This window comes from Pinus tabuliformis, chromosome 7 (genome assembly GCF_031772625.1).
Source record: "Pinus tabuliformis cultivar Carrire ecotype Pingquan chromosome 7, CPIR1, whole genome shotgun sequence".
In the NCBI taxonomy this organism is placed as follows: domain Eukaryota; kingdom Viridiplantae; phylum Streptophyta; class Pinopsida; order Pinales; family Pinaceae; genus Pinus; species Pinus tabuliformis.
In genome coordinates this window covers 771,997,733-772,014,497 of record NC_142293.1, presented here as the reverse complement: position 1 = coordinate 772,014,497, position 16,765 = coordinate 771,997,733, and positions in this window count along the sequence as shown.

Here is a 16,765-nt window from a genome sequence, read left to right as displayed (position 1 = left end):
ACTAGTTCCTCCATTAGCTGGAACTAGTTTAACTGACTTTAACTCAATTAAATTGAATTAATTAATTAAAACTCAAAATAAAATCAACCAGGGCTCCTATAAAGTAGGAGACACTCTACATGACTCTAGTTAGACTCTCAACAGGAATTAATTGAGTAAACTAAGTCAATTAACTTAGTTAAATCATACAATTTGTCTTGTGATGTGGAATTACAATTTTATTCCTAATTTGATTCAAGGACAAAATTAAATTAGAATTTTCTTGTTGCATTTTCAACACTCCATATCAACAAGAAAGGGATTATCAGATACCCCAATCCTGCCTTTACGGAACTCGAATTTAACTCTTGATAATGTCTTAGTCAAGATGTTTGCATCCTTCTCCTCTTTAGGAATGTACTCCGACAACTTGATTCTCCTTTGCATACAATCTCATAGATGGTGATACCAGATGTCGATATGCTTGGACCGATCATGAAAAATTGGATTCTCAAAGAGTTTGATACAACTCTAATTGTCACAATAAATCAATGTAGGATCCATCTGCTAACCAAATAACCCAACAATGATTTTCCTCATCCAGGTAGCCTCACAAGTTGCTTCACTAGAATCCATGTACTTTTCTTCTGCCGAATTAAGTGCAACTGATCTCTGCTTCCTATTGTACCCAAAAACTATTACTAACCCAATACTAAATATTCCCCCTGATGTTCTCTTCTTTTCGGATGGACTCCATGCCTAATCTACATCTATGAAGCCTTGAAGCTTCACTGCCTATGAGGTATCTAAACACATGTTTAGCTACCTTCGAATAAAATTTGGTTGGCCTAACCATGGATTGACTAAGTTGGTTAACTACAAAACATATGTTTGGTAATGTGTTCACCAAGTACATAAGTGAACCCATAAGCTTCCTGTAAATAATATCCTCCACTACTTCACCGGAAGTAACATCTTCCTTCCTCCAATTCGCTACAAGAGGAGTCTCCATGGGTTTGCTTCTCTCCATGTGGAACTTCTTCAATATTGCATTGGCATACTTTCCCTAAGAGATAAACAATTTCTCATCTCCTTGCCATACTTCCATACCAAGGAAATGATGGATGAAATCCAAGTCCTCCATCTCGAATTCTCTTGCAAGATCCTCTTTGTAAGATTTTACCAGCTTCTCATCACCTGTTACAATTAATTCATTGAAATATACTACTGTAATAAAAAAATTACCTTCAACCACAATATGGTAAAGATTTGCATCTACTTCACTTTTGGTGAAGCTAAACCTAGTGAAATAGCTGTCAATCCTGGTGTACCAAGATTAAGGTGCTTGTTTCAATCCATACATCGCTTACTTGAGTCTGCACACATGTGACTCTCTGTTGAAGGTATCAAATCCTTATGGCCGATCAACGTACACATATTCCTAAATCACTCCATTGAGGAATGTTGCATTCACATCCATTTGATGTATCTTCCATCCCATCTACGCTGAAAGTGCTAGAATAGATCTGATTGAAAAGTACCTTGCTACTGGAGCAAAGGTATCCTCGTAATCAATTCCCTCCACTTGAGAGAACCCTTTGGCTACAAATATGTCCTTGTGTTTCTCCATACTCCCATCTGCTGCTTGTTTTACCTTGTATATCCATTTGGAACTCACCACTGACTTGTCTGTTGGTCTTGGGACCGCTTCCCAAACATTGTTTCTAATAATAGAGTCATACTCATTTATCATGGCAACAACCCATACTGGTTTCTGCACTAATTTCTTGAATGAGGATGGATCGATATCTACACTCTCCCTCATCATAGCCATGTAGCCAATGTATCGATCTGGTGACCTCCTCTTCCTGCACTGTGATGTGGGTGCTCCGACGTTCTCTCTAGCATTATGTATCAATATGTCAACCTATCTCGTGTGCTTCCTTCCATCTATGGAAGTCTCTGCATGAGTGGGTGCTTCCACTCTCTGCCCCTCTTCATGTGGATATTCCACATTATCTTGAGGTTCTTGCTTTGGACCTAAAAGCTCCTCATCTACATGCTAATGAATCTCCCTCTCAAGCGAACATCTTATGGACTTATTTTCATCGAACTTCACATCTCTATGAACCATTGTCATCTTGTGAGATGACAAGTACACCCTATAGTTGTGAGGTGTATCAATGTACCCCACAAATATGCCCAACTCAGTTATTGGCTCTAGCTTTTTCCTTTCATACTTGGTAACATGAGAGTAAAATGATGAGCCAAAGATCCTGAAGTGTGCCACATCTCATTTTTTACCTAAAAAATCTTCTTCTAGTGTACTCGTCTCAAGAATCCGATGAGGACTCCTGTTATGCACATATACAGTTGTGTTGCATGCTTCAACCCACAAGTGCAATGGTAGGCCCTGATCATGTAACATCGCTCGTGCATCTCCCATAATGCTTCTATTCTTCCTTTCAACCACCCCATTCTGTTATGGGTTATGGGGTGCTATTAACTCATAGAGTGCATTCTAATGCACAAAAGTTATTGAATTCCTTCAACACATATTCTCCATTGTTATCGCTCCTAAGAGTGATCACTTTCTTGCCAATGTCTTTCTCAACAAGTGCATTAACTTCACAAAATTTGGAGAACATCTGATCTTACTTCTGCATGAAGAAAATCCAACACTTACATGAGAAATCATCTACAAATATTACATAATACATGTGCTTGATTATGGAGGATGTCGAGAACGGTCCACACACATATTAATGAATGCTTTCAAGGATTGCTTGTGCTCGAAAATCCTTATCATGAAAGGTGGATTTTGTGTACTTCCCTAATGTACACCCTTTGCATGTATCTCTTTGCTCTATTGTACAATTGGGAAGTCCTATAGAAATCTGCTGCATGATCTTCAAAGCTCCGTGGTGCAAGTGACCGAATCTTCTATGCCACAATTCACCGATTTCTCGTCTCTGCACCTTCTCTGCTTTTATGCTCAAGAAACACATTCTTCTACATCCAATTTGTAGATTTTCTTCACTCGAACCCTGATCTGCTTCACTTGTCTTGAGGCTATGTGACAAAGGAAAGTCTTTCCTTTGCTAAATATCACATCATAGCCATGGTCCTCCAACATAGCAGCTAAAACCAAATTCTTCTTCAGATACGGAACATAGATGACATATTTTAATCTGAGAGGAGGACCAGAATCCCTCTAAAAAATAACAGTACTGACGTCGGTAACGCTATACATTCCATCATGTCCCATTTCGATGTGCATCTAGGGGTCCTTCTCCTCCAAGTTGTTGAATAATTCTTTGTTATCGTTCATATGGAATGAGGCTCCACTATCTAGATACCACACATTACTCATCACCGATTTTACCATGCAAGCAATGAGGGTGAAATCCAACTCGAATTGTGAAGAAAGAGCTTCACCTTCCACTCCTCCTGAGGGCTTCTTGCCAACCTTATTGTGCAGACACTTTGTGGCATAATGTCCCATCTCATGATAGTGAAAACATTTAATCTTTGACAAATCCTTCTTCATTCTGCCCTGGCTGGAATCTGATTTGGAATGAGATGAATTCCCTTTCCATTTCTTCATCTTTCTAGCTAAGGCACAATTCTCCTCATCATCATGCTTGGATGAGGATCCTTCTTTGGTGTTACACCAAATATCTTCTTGTACCAAGTCAGGCCACACACGCTCCCACTCTGGTAGCTTCTCCCTCCCATATACTAAATTGTGGTAACTATGCTAGCTCTTGGGAAAGCCTAGAAGTGCTAGGTTGGCCAGATCATCTTCAACAACTGTAACAACAACACTTCCAAGCTCATCTCAACATTGGGTGAACTTGGTGAAGTAATTTAGTATTGTGTTTCCCTTCTCCATCTTGATTTTCCTGAGCTTGTTCTTTAGTGCCAACTTTTTGTGGTCACTGTTGTTCTAAAAAGGTCTATCAAGGCCTTCCACATTGCATATGGAGTCTCCTTCCCATGGAGATTCTAGAAAATATGATCTCAAAATCCTTCTATTATGATCCTTCTCACCTTTGCAACACGTTTCTTCCACTCTGCTAGATCTTGAGCATATGTTGTTGGAGGCTTATGAATATTAGTGTCTATGAATTTGTTCAACTCGTTGTCTTTCAACATTGCCTCCATATTGTCCTTCCAAGCAATATAGTTCGAGCTACCCTCAAGGGAATATTCGAGTCTCAAATCATAGAATCCTATTGACTCTGAAGAATGATACTACAAATTCGATTTCACTTGCAAAAGACAAACTTGTATTCTCCTCTTCTAGAGTGATTTCTACTCTGATACCATGTAGAATTCCTTGTAGATTCAAACTGCTAGTTGTAATTTACTAAAACAATAGACTTGAATCTACTCTAATCATTGGTTGAAACAATTAAATGATCGTGAAATCAATAAGCATACAAGAGAAATAATTCAATCAACACATTACAAAATGATTTCTTGGGGAAAGCCACAACTAAAAATCCCTGCTATCTGTATATTGCATTACTAAGAAAATATGAGAAAATTACAATGCTTTTCTCAAACCCGATTAACTTATGCACTATATCTATCTCTCTCACAACTTCCTAGACAAGCCCAGGCCAATACTTAACCAAATTTCTGCTTTCCCAAATCCCTATTTCCTTGTGTTGTTTCCTTGGGAATTAGCCCTTATTAATTAGGGAAATTCCTCCATTGGAATTGCACAATCCTCATAGGCATTCCTCTGACTACATGCACAACCTGTACAATTCAGATGATTATACAACTGATAGTACATTGTCCTTGAACTCCCATCTCAATTGGGTAACTCTTAGATCTGACATGCACGAGTTATTTATGAGTGAATCATCAGTTAACTGGTTGAAGACATGAACTAACACCCCATTGTCTGAGAAAAGGATTAATGGGGGGTGGAACGCTGATTTTGATCTTGAAAATAATTGTAAAACAACAAACCTTGTAATGTGGGATAAAAAGAAGTTCCTCTTTGAAACTTTAGTCACTCCTGTTATCTTATATGGTTGTGAGGTTTGGGGTTGCAGCATCTCCAAAGAATCATGGAGAAAGATTGAGCAAATCCAGAAGCGTTTTATAACTTATAGCTTGAAAATTAAAAGTAATACACCCTATCCTATTCTCCTTATAGAAGCAAGTATTTCCCCTATTGAGAGCCTAATTATGATTAGGTTTCTGCTATACAAGCACAAACTCAATAACATAGACGATCATAGACTTACTAAGCTAGCTTTAAATTCTAGCCAAAACCAACTAAGGCTCACTCGGGGGTGGCATAAAGACACAAGGGCTGGTTAAACTATTGGGAGATCAACGAGAATGATGCATTGCAAAACATAAATAACATTAAAGATATTGTTACTTCTAAGTTCAAAGAAAAAATGTGGTGTGAGAAATATTTAGCGGCTAAAAGAAAATTAAGTTATTATAAGAAGGTCATCAACCCCACCCTAGAAGATCAAAAGTATCTCTCTATTTTAACTAGCTCAAAGAAGAAAATTAATATAGCAAAGATTAGAACGAATTATCATGAGCTCCATAGTGAAACAGGTCGTTGGGAAGTTCCTAAAATGCCATGGATGGAAAGGATTTGCCATATATATGGGAATAGGAACATTGAGGATGAAAACCACTTCCTCTTAGAGTGCCCCGCATACAACCACATTAGATCTCAGTTTCACAATATTTGTTAAAATACTGACCTTCCTAGCCTTTTACAATGCCAATATTATAGTGAGCTCGGGAGGCTTCTCTCTAAGATTTTTGGGCATAGGAATAAAATCTTAAATCAAAATAAATAATTTGTTTCTTTACGTCTGATAGACCAATGTTTGGTCTTAGTAGACGTTAACCATCATCATCATCATCAGTTGGAACTAGTTTAACTGAACTTAACTCAATTACACTGAGTTAATTAATTACAACTCAAAATAAACTCAACCAGGGCTCCTATAAAGTAGGAGACACTCTACATGACTCTAGTTAAAGCCTCAACTCAAATTAACTACACCAACTATGTCAATTTAACTTAGTTAACTCGTTCAAGTTGTCTTGTGATGTGGAATTACAATTTTATTCCTAATTTAATTCCAGGACAAAATTAAATTAGGATTTTCTTGTAGCATTTTCAATACATAGATATTTTTTTTTAAAACAAAAATGTAGGAAAACCACATCAATAAAATGAGAATGAGGATTTCCCATCGATGAGAGGTATCCAGTTTATATTGATCTAAAGGTTCAATGATCTTGACATTGCCTAAATGCATGTAAATTGCCTGATTAAGCCATTCTTTATTATTAGAAAAGCCATTACAGGAGATTGATAGGTACGAGAAATGATTTTTGGGATATGATCTGCCTTCTTGACAAAATGAACCAACTTAGAACATTGGATCTATGGCTGCCAACAACTAACGCGTTGAAGGTAACAATGTCAGAGGCCAACGAAAGACGTGGAAGGACATACCCTATAGAGCCTGAATTCATCATAAAGTAAGAGCACAAATAGAGTTTCACTCAACAACCTCAAAGCTCTAGCAACTTGGTTTTTTGATATTATAATGATAATACATTAAAATTTCAAAACTTTAATAAGTTTTAGGAAAGACACAATACAATGTTTCATTTACATATACAAAGTTTGAATTATACTTCTTATTCAAATGGATAATTATTTTTGAAACATCATGAACATCACTAAAGAGATGAAATTGAGAGACTCCCCAAAATTGCTTCTAACTCTAGCCAAAATCTCCACCTTCAGGTCAAGAAGGGTTGGCACAAGGATGCCCAGTCATGGATCGACTATTTTGGGTGAAAGGAGGAGACAATCATGGAGAATAAAGATATTATTAAAAGTACTATTAATCCCAAATTTGAGGACACATTGTGGGATGATAAGGAGATAGAAGGGAAAAGGAAGTTAAGGTGTTATAAGGAGGTGATCAACCCAACTCTCCCTAACCAAAATGATCTCTCTGTCTTGACCAGTGCTAAGAATAAAATGAATATTACAGAGATAAGAACTAATTTGCATGACCTTCGAAGTGAAACCAGGGGTTGGTCTATTCCAAAAACACCCTAGGAAGAAAGAATCTATCAATTGTGCAATAGTAAGAGGATTGAAGATAAAAAGCACTTTCTCTTGGATTGTCCGACTCCTACTCACATCCATTCTCATTTCTAAAACATTTGCCACACTACCAAACTTCTTGACTTGTTCAGTCAGTAAAAATATAGTGATATAGGAATGTTTCTCTCCCTTTTATTTGACCATAGAAATAACGCGTTAAAGTCTCAATTAATAATTTTTTTCTCAAGTTCTGATCAACCTCATTGGTCATAGTGGACGTTAATCATCATCATCATCATAAATATATTATAATAGAGAGTGGTAACTGTTCATAATTATTATAAATGATTATATTATAATCAAATTATTTTAAATTTTACTATTTTTTAAAATATAAAATATATAAGTTTTTTTAGAGCTTAAGTAACTATTTACGCTTATAGGCGTGGTCTATTTTAGAATAGGTCTTCTACAATTTTCATTCTTTATCAAATAAAAAGTTATGGATGGCTTATATTTAATCCTATAAGAATATTCTTAGTCGTATACACAATCGAGTGGATGAAATTAAAGTAGTTTCAACATTTTTTCAGTTTCAAAAGTTTAATACACAAGGTGTCCATGCTATTAATAGTTTTTTCCTACAATTTCCTCCTTACACATATTGAAATTGACCTTACACATTCTTCCCAAGTTTCCATCGTTTCTTTTCTATTGTCATGACAATCGCACAAGTAAAAAATCCTTTCCATGGATGGTTGTTTCATATTTTCTATTGAGACAACGTTGAGTCTTCTCCCTATTCGCTCCTCTTCCTTTCAGCATTTGTGCTACTCCCTTTCATGTCCCTTAACAACCACTATGTATTGTTTAATCATATTGCTCATTCGAATCTCTTTGTAATTGGAATTCCCCAAGCTTGACATCCCCGGTGCAAGCAATATCCCTACAGTCAGAGCGATTCAATATGATTGACAAGACTATACTACATCAAGGAAATACGTAAGTCTGATTATTGCGATTCCACCAATAAGAAATATCTGTGTGATTAAAAAGTAATACTATGGGGGTGGCCCCTTGCAAGTCACATGATATGTATGCCTATAGGTTTGTCTATTGAGAGAAAGCATCTAAAAAATTGAATTGAATCATCTATTGAATTTATTTATAATGTTTTTCTTGTTGTATCTATTAAATTTGAATTAGATCTCTCTTGAGAGATAATTTGATGTTTGAATGAGAGTTATTTATGCAAGAATTATAATTATGGTGCAGGTAGGATTTACTCGGGTTTTGATAGTTTGAATCACCCTGAAATTGTAGCCCATAATGGCTCAATCTCATGGAATATTGTTGTGTAGTTTTGGATGAAGCATAGTAATTTCCACTCTGCTATTACATTTGGACAAGGATTCATCACAATTATTAAAGCAATCAACGAGGAAATGCAATGGTGGAAACTCCAATGTAGTTGACGAATGTGTCAATTAGTTTTTTTAAAAGAAACAAATATGAGAGTTTTAGTAAAACGAAGGATGGGATTTGACCCATAATCATTACAATTCATCAAAGTTACCAATATTTCTTTCTGGTTTGAGATTGAACACGAAGGGTCAATCTAAACCTTCAATTGAGTACCCCATGATACATAAATTTTGTTCCCTTTCCATTTAAAAAATTTCAATACTCCTAAGATCCAAATACATTTACATTCCATTTCACTATTATTTGGTTTAGTTTTGAACAACCTCTTATTTTCTTTAAGTGAAATATTTTTCCCCTTCTTCCCAATTTGAATCCAACTTGTGTTTTCTGCTAAATCTGATGGGTCACCCTTTGGTGAGTGAGCATTGTTGCGTTTAGGTTTTGCCTCATCTACTTGATCTACCCAAGAAATTACTTTTACAACTATATTCCTTGAAGATTCAATAGGGGATCCGACTTTCCCAAGGGTTTGTTGCATTTCCACTATTGCTGATTCCGGGGGGTATTCATTGTCTTGCACTCCTTCATGACTGATTTTTGTTTCCTTTAGTGAGTTTTCTTTGATAAGAACTTCTTCCTTGTATTTTGCATATGACAAATCTTCTTTATCTTCTTCCTGATTTTCCTTTCCTTCCTCCATACCCTCAATTTCTTCCTCTTTGTGTATAGTATAATGTTTGTGCTGAGCACCTTCACACCATTTGGGCCTCCCATTTATTTTTCAACCTTTATTATTCTGTGGCCTCTTGGGACAACTCTTGATTACATGCACTCTTTCATAACATGCATGGAATCAAAACAAACCATTTTCATAATCAAGGTTTTGGACTCATAAATCATCTAGTGTCGTTATATTTATCTTGGGAAGTAGACCTTGGTTAAAATCCATTTTCACACATATTCGAGCATTAATGGTTTTAGAGAAATGCACATATCATGGGTTGCAGCGGTAATATTTCCCTCTTGCATTTCCAATAGTAGCAAACTTAGATAAATTCCAATGATACAGGAGAAGGTATGGAAGGGTTACCCATATTGGAGTTGAGGAGATAGTCATCGGATCAAAAGAAGGGGACCAGGGCTGAATGAAGAGACCAAAATTACCCTAAAACCAGGGCCTCAATTTCTCTATGATCTTCTTATCTTCATCTTTAGCAAAGAGAATAAGAAGAAAACACGTTTCAAAGGGAAAATATTCATATCTTGAGACAAGACGAGCTTCCTTGTATTAGAAATACACTTATGTAAATCATTTCATTGTTGCAAAATCCCATTAAATCTACGGACCAAACCAAAATAGAACAATATTTTGCATTGCTAACAACCTCATCCCCAAACCCCAAAGGGACATTAAAAATAAGAGTTTCATGGACAATAAAGAACGCTGATCCATATTTTAGCATAGAACAATAAAAAACCCTGAGTTAATCTGCGAAAGAAGAAACAATTGTAGAACCGAGTTCCATTCCTTCAAGATAAACTGATTTCTCCGATGAGACATAGGAATGCACCACTAATGATTGTGAAATATCACCACGAGGCAGCGAGGGCCACAAAAAGCGGAAGGCTAGACCAAAACCCTAGCCGTCATGAGGTCTCCTAATGTGATGAATGTGTAAATTATTATACCAATTATTGCAGTGAGTTTGGTGTAGTTAAATTAATGAGCTTGGTGATATTTATTTATATTGAGGAGAAACTAGAGTGATAGGCTGAAGTTTCTCTGTTATGGAATTCTTGGCCACTGGGCTTTATAATGTCCTTTGTGAGGATTGACTTGTTTATTATAATATATTGCGGGTATTAGTCTCCTCGTTAGATGGTGATTTTATGAGATCCACATAAATTTCTGGGTTGGTTATGGCTGGCCTCTCCCAGGGAATGTTCTGCGGATGAAGCTGCCGTTCGTAACTGGTTTCTCATGTAGGCGTTTTACGACTTAGACTAGATGTGACACAAACACAAACTGAGAACTAGATGCTACCAAAAGGTATGTATTTTGCCCCACCTAAGGATACAAAACACTGTTCTGGTATGATTAATATGGACACTAGTTAAATATTAGTTAGAAGTGTTATTGTCTATGGTTGCCATGCTTTTAGTGCTTTCATTCGGAAGGTTACAGGGGTTATATGTTTTTAGTCGGAGCAACTAATGATATCTGTTGCACCTGGTCTATGGGTATCATAGACATACCCTTGGTTTTTGTTTTTTGACTTGTTTTTGGAATGTTCCTTCGACTCTGTGCGTGGGTAATGTGGTTGGAGTTGATTCACATACTCGTGCTATTTTCTATATCCATTTATATATTATTCTGTATATTCACCACCCATTTCAAATTCATTTATAGGAATTCTCATGCAACCGGGAATTGAGTCCTATATTTTCCCTTGTATACCTACCTCTCTTGCAGGTTTTTCTGGTTTGGATTCAAGTAGGTATCTGCCCTACCCACAGCTCAACAATCCTCTTTATATTTCTCAACCATGTACACAGTTTAGATTTCATCTAGGGAATATATGGTGGATTTGTAGGGGATTTTTTTTCCTTTGTTGTTGTGATGGAGCTTAACATCTGCTAACTATAAGATGATTGTTTTGGGCTCTCTGGTATTTTTCTCCCATTGATGGGTAGTAGTACTCGGCTTTGGACGCACTGTGTTTTTCAGATAATTTTTCTAGGTACCTTCTCGGTTTATCGTATTTCAGGGTGGTAGGTGGCATTTTCTTATCACAATCAATACGACACATGTCATATATCTCTTTCCATATCTTGGATTTGCCTTTTATATTCTGCGGGTTATCTCAGTTTTCTACCTTTCCTGATCGGGATTTATTATTGTCTGACATTCACCTTATTACTATTCTTGGGAGTTGTTTTTTTTCGGCATTCCCATTAGGGGGATTATTCCTTTTCTGAGCCTATCTCTTGAGGTTAGTGTCATCTGCCAGGTTGTACTAGGATGAGTCATCTGCTTTAATTTTCTTAGCACGCAGTCCTAACTACTATACCTACCATTTGTATTTTATATTCACTTTGCACACTTGGCTACCTGACGTGGTTGTCTGACTTGGGGGGTGTATTTATTGTGGAGTCTTTGTTCTGGGTGGTATGGACATATTGGACTCTGACACATTGGCACATGAGGCATTCATAAAAGCCACTATGGAGGTCAAGTCACATAGGTATAATGGTCATGGTGGTGGTAACTGCAGTGGCACACAATCACTTGATGGCTAGTGCAACATTTTAGGTGATGTGTCTGTGCCAGGTGGTGATCATGCATCCTTGGATCTGCAGAGTGGTAATCATGCATGACATGAACGATGATCTGGTCATCGGGTTCACTCTATCAGAACTACATCTCCACCACCTACACTAGTTTTTGAGTTTGAGAAGTTGAATGACCGTATTACCAGCCTACAAAAACGAACTCTTGTGGGGCATTGGAATTTTTTTTATAAAAGTGACCCTGATATGAGAACTTTGATTGAGTAGAAGTGGAATACCATGTTGGGCTATATGTCGATGGTTGTGAGGTTTCCACAGCACTGGTACAACTTCCATTTCCTATGTCAGGAAGACCTACTGAAGATTAAGACTATCCCATGGATTGACGAGCGCAGCTTCCTGGTATATTGGGTTCAATTCCCTCAATAACACCCCACAGAATAAATTAATTTGGGTGAAGCTGCCAGGATTTCCCATCGAGCTGTGGACGAAGAAGGCTTTGGAGGATATTGGTAACGCAATTGGGAAATTCAAATATGTTTATCCTCGGTGCTTGGGGGCCCTTGATAAATGGGTCACATGGATTTTAATAGAAAAAGAATATCTTGGGGGGGGGGTTCCCGGATCATATAGGATTGCATTTTGGGGAGACAAACCTCACTTAGATTTTGGACTATTGGGGTGTTCCCTTCCACTGTCCTTTATGCCATCATATAGACCATATTGTGGCAAATTGCCCCCAGCGCAGGGGTGGCCGGAATTATGGACGAAACTATATGGGGGCGCCAAACAAGTTTCAACACGATGCTGCATATTATCGGGGTCAATATACTCATCGTTAGTCAGGTACATATCATGGAACTCATACTCTGCATTATTCTATTCACGGGTCTTAACGTGACTATATTTCCCCTGTCAACATTCCGTCATCACCTTTTCATTCGAGAAATCGGATCCACTTGCAAGTTGTTGCGCTGCTCCGCCCATACGTCTGACATCCCTAGTTTATTCTTCTCCTAGTCATGTCACCCCCAAATCATATTCGGCACATAACGTACAATCCATTTCATTTGTTAATTATATCTCATCTCCCCCGCGTGTTCCTAAATCACAGGGGCTCGGACTTAGTAGTAGCCCTCCTAATACGTCGCAGACCTCACCTGACAACTCAGTGGGTAATGATATGGAATCATTACTTAACAGGAAAACCATTAATCTTCGGTCTCTTACTATCCATAAGCCTCTCAGCATTACTTCCCCCCATATTAGACCCACCTCGGCAGGGAAAATTACTGTTCGACATAAAGGGAACTGTGGAAGCCACCATTTTAGGGGTCATGCTAGACAGATTTCTTCACAATCCCCTAATGATAATTTTCTTGTCGACATTCCCCTTGTCGATATCCCATCAACTTGGGCCCTTGGAGCACGGATGCCCGTATGGGATACGCCATTACTGCTATACTATCACTTAACATCCAGGGTTTGGGAACCCCCTCAAAGTTCCTGGCTCTCAAGCAATTATTTCTCTCTGTACATCCGTGTGTCATTTTATTACAAGAAACCATGCATTTGGTTTCTAATGTTGTTGTATATTTTTGGAAAATGTTTCCGCATTGGTACATTACGACTATGGCTGTAGCTAGACAATCTGGTGGACTTGTGGTTTTATGGGATCTGCTCTGGGTTTGGGATACTGCTTTTTCTTGCTCTGCTGGAATCTTGATAGAGGCATATTTCCGTGGGCAATTGGACTACATTCATATTATGAACCAATATGGTCCATATAGGAACATGATGGTTTTCTGGAAGGCACTGTTTGATTCTGGCATTGTGAACCTAGCATCTCTGATTGTCGTGGGAGATTTTAACTATATTGTTGGACTGAATGAAGTAGGGGGGTAGACTAGAAAAGTGGATTCAATTGTGGGTATGATCCGTGAGGCAATTATTGAACATAGCTTCATTGATATTTGCCCATCAATGGTTGTCCCGACCTGGGATAATGGTAGAAAGGGGGAGGCATATATTGCGAAAAGGCTAGATCACTTCATACTACATGAGACTTTAATGGATCGTCTAGGTAATGTATATTTGGATGTCATAAGTAATTTTCTCTCTGATCATCGACCTATTGTTCTGCATTGGAGGGTGGGGATTCATAGGTATGGTATGCCATTTAAATTCAACCATACTTGGCTTGATGATCAGGAGTTTAATGATTTTTTTCACATGATATGGCCCCGGTCCCTCACATTGGGGCTTTCCCCTATGGAACACATTTTGGCTAAGCTGGATGTACTTAGACGGAATGTAAAATATGGAAAAGGCAAAAGGCCTTTGTTCAACAGAAGGATCTTAGGGATATTCAATGTGAACTGGATTCCTTATTGCCTCGGATGTCCTCGCATTCACTTCATGAGGACATCAGGTCTCGTATATATGCACTGGAAATAGAAAAAAGGATATCCTTTCTGCTATTGAAGCCTCTTGGCGTTTGAAGAGTCAGGCAATTTGGATAAAGGAAGGAGACAGTAATACTAATTTTTTTCATCGATATGCGAACCATCGACGCAATATTAACTCTATTTGGGAAATATATGATGTGGAGGGCAAGTGTTTTCAGACGCAGGAAGACATTAGTGGTGTTGCTATTGCACATTTTCAAAAGGCATATGAACGTAAAGGAGCAGCTGATGGGGGTGATTTGTTATGGGTTGTAGAACTTTATCCAACTATGTTTGAAGCCGAGGACAATGAATTTTTTTTTAAAGAGGTCACTGAAGAAGAAATTCTAGAGGTATTAAAATCCTTTAAACGGGACAAAAGTCTGGGTCCAGATGGGTGGTCGGTCGAGATATTTATCCACTTCTTTGAAATATTTAAAAACGATCTCTTGAAGATGGTGGAGGAGTCAAGAATCAGGGGTGATATTCACCCGTGCATAAATTCAACCTACATCGCTCTTATTCCTAAAAAATATCCATCTTTGACATTTAGTGATTTCAAACCCATATCGCTCTGTAATCTTATCTATAAGATCATCTCCAAAATCATAGTTGTCTGATTGAGGAGCACTTTGTCGAAGTTTATAACTCCAGAACAATTTGGGTTTCTAACAGATAGGCAAATACATGATGTTGTTGCCATTGCATAGGAGTGTATGCATTCTATTCACACTAAGCATATAAATGTTGGTATCATGAAAGTGGATTTGCAAAAAGCGTATGACTGCGTTGATTGGGGTTACTTGAGAATGGTCCTGTTCAAAATTGGTTTGCAACCCAGATGTGTAAATTGGGTCATGGCTTGTGTCTTGAATATAAACTATGCAATTATTATAAATGGACTTCCTACTCATTTTTTCAGGTTGGACGAGGATTGTGTCAGGGTTGCTCTTTATCTCCCCTATTGTTTATATTAGCTATGGATGGACTGAGTTTACAGATCAAAAAAGTGGTGGAGGAAGAACACATTCAAGCACTGGTAATGGGTATAAATATCAAAATCTCCCACAGTTTTTTTGTAGATGATGTGCTTGTTATGGCAATGTTAAATCGCTTTACTTGGCTGCATCTTTTCCATATATTTAACAAATTTTCTATTGCAACTGGATTGAGTATGAATCTGCACAAATCTATTGTATATCATGATTCTGGCGATATGGAGGTCATTGAATATATCAAGAATCTATTTGGCATTGAAGTGGAACAAATGTTGCCTGGTATACAATATCTTGGATACTGCATAAAACCAAATTGCTACAAAAACTCTTATTGGCAATGGTTGGTTGATTGATTTTTCAAATGGGTCACTGGATGGGAATTCCGTTGTCTGTCTCTAGGGGGGCATGTGATTCTCACGCAGGCAGTGCTTTCTCAACTTGGGGTCTTCTGGGCGCACTTATATCAGATCCCAAAGGCAATTATAGAAAGCATCAATCGTATAATCGCCAAGTTTATATGGACTAGGAGGAATGAACATCATAAAATCCATTTAACTAAAATGGTGCATATTTCTCGTCCAAGAAATAAGGGGGATGGGGTATTATGAACTTAAATACTTTCGGATTCTCACTGCGGGTGAAATCACTCTGGCGTGCCATTTTTGGCTCTGGTATATGGAGTAAGGTGATAAAAAATAAGTACATGAAAAATCGAGAATTTCTATTTTGGTTCCGTAAACACAGTATTGGTTTAGAGCATGGATCGGCCATCTGGAACAGTATGAAAAAGGTGTCTTATTTCTTTATTCAACAACTAGTGTGGAGTATGGGATTGGGACATTCCATAATAATTGAGGTGGATAAGATACTGGGTGCCAGTAGGGACTGCTATTTTTCTGATAATCTACTGACTTTTCTATATGAACATGGTATATTTTTATGGAACCAATTGATCAGCACATGGAGAGATAGATATCCCATATGGAAAACTTCAAATGAACTAGGGATGGCTGAAAATCTGGCTACAGAATGGAATCATGTTTGTGCTGCCTATAAAGTTCTGGGAATATGCAGGGAGGAACATTGTGATAAAATGGTATGGGCGGGGAAAATGAAGGATGGCAACATAAGTGTGGCTGATGTATATACTATACTATGTGGTGGTGATGACAACAATATGGAGGACCTGACCCTTACTGCCCTCTCGAGTAACCATATTCCTATCAAAATCATTTGCTTTGCATGGTTAGTATACCATAACAAGAATCTTACATGGGAAAATTTACAAAAGCGTCAATGGCATGGGCCCAATATATGTGCAATTTGTAAAAAGGAGGTGGAGGATAATGAACATATGTTCCTCAAATGTCAAAAGGTGATTAGGTATGGATTAAATTAGCTAATCATTTTGGTTTCCCATATCTACAATATCAGAACATTGCAGATTGTATGGGTGGTGGTGCAAACAGAAACTTGCCTAGCGTGCCATTCCACTTTTTCTTTTC